We start from the raw sequence: 6,287 nt of genomic DNA on the forward strand, positions 1-6,287 counted from the left end.
ATAATAATAATAGTAATAATAATAATAATAATAAAGAAAAAGAAGGAGAAGAAGAAGAAGATGATGAGAACTTTGAGATGTAATATTAATGAAAGGATTAAACAATGATAATAACAAATGTCAAGGTTAGAGGATCCACTAATGGTATGTCAAACAAGTATAGTATAAACTCTTATTATTCAATTGGAAACCACACACAAAGGAGGTTCCAATTAGATTATAGATTGTTAACATGATTGCATTAGTCATCTTATTCAATTAATGCTAATACTTATATATCTCCTCAAGCATTCATGATTATAACTCAAGCATTCATGATTATAAAGCATTCATGATTATAACTTATGTTAACAACAAATCAAGTTCCTTTCATAGCTCAGGTGTCGGTTATACCATACAGTATGGGCTATGAAAGTGCCAACCATTTGTTGTACTAAGTGTTATACAACATAAATCAAGATTAGTCATTTAACAAGCAAAGTATTAAAGAGTGAATAAGATAACAAATACAAAACATGTTAGTATTAAACATTAAAGTCCATATTAAGTTTACACTATACTTATTCTTACACCATTAGTGTAACCTTTTCACCTTGACATAATAAACTTAGCTAGACATAATGAAAGAAAGAAAAATAAATAAACAAAATAAGAACATAAATAAGATAAAAGTTAACTAAGTAAATGAAAGGAAAGGAAAGGCATAAACTTGATATTAATGAAAGCAAAGCATAAACATTACAAAAGATACAAAGAGAGAAAGCAAGAGCATGATCTTGATCTGGAAACCAAGATGCCTAAATGCATGGCAAATGCCTCCTTTTATAGGCCAAAATTAAGAACTATTGATTGGATGACTAATTGATGAGTAGGTGGTCAACTCTTGACTTGGTGACAATCCTTATCTTTTTTTATCTGCCCAAAACATCATTGATAACGTTAAAATTGGAACCACATGAAAACATGAAAGTTGTAGAAAATTGTCTTAGCTTTGTTGTGTAAACAATTCAGATTATTTTGACTTCTACAATGCTAGATATGGCCAAAATACTGAACAGTGCTCGGGCTGGAGGATAGATTCGGACTTCTTTGTTGTTGCTCTAATTTGAACTTAAAAATGATCTTTTTAGATCTTGGGCTCCATATGAAAGTTGTAGGCCTATGTCTTACCTTTCTATCTATATAAAATAGACCTAAATCTGAGATCTACAACTCTAGATATGATCCAATTACTGAACAGTGTTCCGGTTTGGACTGCACCGACATCTCTTTTCTAAGTTTGGTCATCTCTTTGTCCTTTCAATTTCAGTTCTTAAATTCATCAATTAATCCTTTCATTTATGTGATAGGCCTGCATTTAAAATGATCATTTACCATAAATTAAAGGTATCTTATACTATTAGATATATTATTATAAAACATGCTTTAGTCAAGGAGTTATTGATACTTCGAGTGCAAAATGATGATATAAAACCTTGATAAAAATACACTTTTAAGTACTAATCAATATATGTGATGTATTTTGAATTATTTGATGAATTATAATTGATACAATTTAGGAATCGTGTACTATGCACATAGAGGATGTCAAAGAAATTATGACTAATAATGTAAATATGTTGTATTAAGGTTTTGTGTTGTTGTTGTCATGATAAGAATTTGGTGGTAATTATAACAGTGTAATAAATGTGAATAGTAGTGATGAAACAACATACTATAATGACTATCAATTGTTCTACCTAATGTATAAAATCATAAAGGGCTTGGTTCAAATATTGAAGATGCACAAAAATAATTTGTTATAATATTTAAAATCTAAAGAAAATGAATTACTAGGTTAAAATTTTTATATGTCAAATGCACTATATTCAACAATAATTTAGTTGGTAACTATTTAGAATGATATGAGAAAATAAATGAAGAATTATATAACTAGTTAGCTATATAAGTGATGGATAATGAAATTTGGCCTTAATTATGATGGCTAAATAAGATTAGGCTGTTGAATTAAATAAATAAATAAATTGATATATGTATGGTTGACTAGTATTTAAAAGTGTATTTTTATCAAGATTTTATATCATTATTTTGCATTTGAATTATTAATAACTCCTTAACTAAAACATATTTTATAATAACAAGTCTGATACCATAAGATACCTTTAATTTATGGTAAATGTTCATCCTAAATGCAAGCCTATCACATAAATGAAAGGATTGATTGATGAGTTGAAGTATTGAAATTGAAAGAACAAAGAGAGGGTCAAACTTAGAAAAGAGATACTGGTGCAGTCTAAACTAGAACCCTATTCGGTAATTGGGTCATATCTGGAGCTGTAAATATTAGATTTATGTCTGTTTTATATGGATGGAAAGCTAAGACATAAGCCTAAAACTTTCATGCGAAAGACAAGACTCAATTCTAATGTTATTAATGATGTTTTTGGCAGACAAGAAGATAAGGATTGTCACCAAGTCAAGAGTTGGCCACCCACTCATCAATTAGTCATCAAATTAATAGTTTTCAATTTTGACCTACAAAAGGAGGCATTTGCCATGTATTTAGGCATCTTGGTTTCCACATCAAGATTATGCTCTTGCTTTCTCTTTTTATATTTTTGTAATGTTTAATTTTTTCTTTTATTAATAACTTATTTATGCCTTTCATTTCATTTCCTTTACTTAGTTAACTTTTATTTTATTTATGTTCTTATCTTGTTTATTTATGTTTCTTTCTTTCATTATATTTAGCTAAGTTTATTATGTTAAGATGAAAAGGTTACACTAATGGTGTAAGAATAAATATAGTGTAAACTCAACATGAATTTTAATATTTGATACTAACATGTTTTGTATTTGTTATCTTGTTCACTCTTAATACTTTGCTTGTTAAATGGTTAATCTAGATTTATGTTGTATAACATTTTGTACAACAAATACTTGACACTTTTATAGCCCAAGTATAGCATAACCTATACCTGTGCTATGAAAGGAACTTGATTTGTTGTTAACATAAGTTATAATCATGAATGCCTGACAATATTTACAAGTATTAGCATTATTCGAATGAGATAATTAATGTGATTATATTAACAATTTATAATCTGATTGGAACCTCGTTTGTGTGTGATTTTCAGTTGAATAATAAGAGTTTATACTATATTTGTTTAAAATATTAGTAGTTGATCCTCCAATCTTGATATTTGTTGTTATCATTGTTTAATCTTTACATTGATCTTCCATCTCAAACTTCTCATCAACTTCTTCTTCTTCTTCTTCTTCTTCTTCTTCTTCTATTACTATTACTATTACTATTACTATTACTATCGTTTTTACTACTACTATTATTATTGTTGTTGTTGTTGTTTTTTTATAATTTATACAATTAATCTCCCTATGGTTCAACCCTGATCTTGCTAGATTATTTATTACTTCGACACCCCTATACTTGAAAAAAGATATCTATTTTTTGATCATGTTAATGATAATATCCTCTATTTTATCACCATGAATTCACATCTTATTAATAATCTTCATCATTCATTTTATTGTTAGTGGTCGTCTCTCTCACATATATCTTAAATAATTTGAAATATGTTTGAAGTACTTCATGTTGCTGTCTCTTTATTATAATTATTTCTTGATATTTATTTTTCAGTAAATCCTAAATATCCTTAAAGGTTTCATTATAAAGAATGGTTTTTAAAATTGATCACTCAATTAATTGGAAATGATAATTCTTTTTCTTGAAATATTTTAATCATTGTGCTTCTATCTCTGTTGTTTTTTTTACATTTGTTTTTGTTGATGTGGACGATGGTTTAATTATTCCTTGAGAAGCAATTTGCCAATACTACTTCTACCTTAAAAATTCCTCCATTAAAATGCTCCAATTATCATAATGTCCATTAAAAGTATCGGAAGCAATGAATTTAAAAAAAAAACTGCTGCTGAATTTTTCAAAACACTGCCGCTGGAATAAATTGTGTTATGGATTGAGCTGCTGCCAAGGCTGTTAGATGCTGCTTCTGGGAGGACTTCTCCACCAATTCTACAAAGAATGAAGCTGCGATACAAAGAATAAATTGTATTATCTTATTCGTCTATTGCTGGCTCGACTTGTTCTTTATGCTTGCTGCAATCAAACTGACATTGTGTGTTTGATTTAGCTGCTGCCGTGATCTGCTACTGCTCGTGTGAGCTGCTGGAACGTGTGAAGCTGTTGCTGGCTGAATGTCACTGTTGATTTGGACAGGTACTGCTGGAAGGAGCTGCTGGACTGCTGCTGTTTTGAGGACTGTTGCCGCTGGAGGAGATTCTGCTGCTACTGTTTTATGCTACTGGTGCTGCCAATTTGCCTGGAAGATGATCGCTGCTTCTATTTTATCTTGGGAGGAAATCGCTGCTGCTGTCTGCTGGTACAAGGCACTGCTACGAAGAAAAACAAAAAAAACCTGTTGTTGGTTCGTCTGAGGTGCTGTTACAAGCTGAAGTTTTAAAGGCTGCTAGTGTCAATATTTCGCTGCTGCGATGATCAGCAGCAGCTGCTGCTGCTGCTGCTGAGATCTTCATCAAAGAAGGTGTATTTTGTTATGCGTGTTGTTAGGTTTCCGAAATATTCAGATAGAAATAATCAATTTAAATTTTTTTAGAGTTTCAATTATCCTACCAGACATATCTAAAATTATTTTAGGATTATATAAAGGTTAGCTGAAAATTAAATATTGTTTTTAGCTTTAAATATTTATTTAAATGTTGAGTTGTTACAGATAATAAGATAATAAGTAGTTTAATTGTTTGATTTCTAACAATAATTTATATGAATTACCAATAAAAAATTTTCTAAACTATTTTAGGAAAAAAATTATTATATTTTAAAATGCTATTTCTTTTGTATTGAAAGATGGTTATACTTTAAAATGCTATTTCTTTTGTATTTTAGATATTTTAATATTGTACTTTACTCATATTTTTCACTATTTACCAGAAATAAAAGGCATAATTTTTTATTTATAAGAAAATATAAAAACCTTATAAATAATAAAATATCAACTTACTCCTTAAATTATATCATATATATTATTTTAGTCTAATTTTAAAAATTTATTTAATCAAGTTCCTGCTTGATTTTTCAAGGTCTAGAGATGTAATTCCTTGTATAAAATTACACTCTAATCCTTAATTTTCAAAACTTATTTATAATTAAGTTACAGTTGATTAATCATTATATTTTAATTTTTGATCAAATGTGACCTATTAGGTTCACTAATAAGTTGGTCAAAATATAAATCACAATCGAAAATAAAATATGATTAAATAAATTAAATACATTTATTTATTATTAATTCAACAATTAATTAATTTATATTTAAAGATCAAGTATCATATCTAAAAATCTGTTATGATGTCATGAATATTAGAAAAATCATAAGTGGTTTGATTTGACCTTTCATTAACTAGTTTCTTGGTGTAATTATGATCATTTTATAAAAAATATTTCAACTTAGATATTATAACATGAAGTGTGTATACTATATCAAACCATGTTTATTTTTAATATTATAGTTATTGATTTTTTAAATAAGATTTGAAACTTTTTACAAATCTTGTTCCACCTTATACAAGGATTTACAATCAATACTATTTAATAACAAATGAAATATTTTTTTCTAATTCATCTAGATTGATGAATCCTCTCTTGATTACTTAAATGCATTCACATAGTTCATGTTATAATTAATATCTATCTTTTTGTTATCCTTAATTTGAACAACGTGTAATAGGATTAAAACATAACACTACTTATATAAAATAATTTAATAATTTTAAGTTTAAATATCACTGATACAACTGTTACATAAGTCTTTTCAAAGACACAAATAATTTCTCCATATAGAATTTTCATACGAGTTAATTTAACAAATATGTCATCTAACATACACTTACGTATTTGTTTTAAGCATTTTTTATACCTCAACTAATGAAAACAACAATTTTTTTTTTTTTACAAAGAAAAGAATATAATATATACTAATCTCAATAGCTCTAATTAATATCTAGTTTTAATAGAGCATTAACATTTAAAAATAATATTTTGATACAATAAGAATCCCATAATTATAACTTTATAATTTCTTTTACAAATCATTTTCATCTCAAAATTTTATCTTTGTTCTTGATTTATTAATCAAATATTAAATATTTAATTTATTAATCAAATATTTGATGAATATTAACAATAAATAAGTTTTTTAATAGAACATTAATATTTAGAAATAATATTTTTT

The sequence above is a fragment of the Populus euphratica genome, unplaced genomic scaffold (genome assembly GCF_000495115.2).
Source record: "Populus euphratica unplaced genomic scaffold, PopEup_1.0 scaffold664.1, whole genome shotgun sequence".
Taxonomy (NCBI): domain Eukaryota; kingdom Viridiplantae; phylum Streptophyta; class Magnoliopsida; order Malpighiales; family Salicaceae; genus Populus; species Populus euphratica.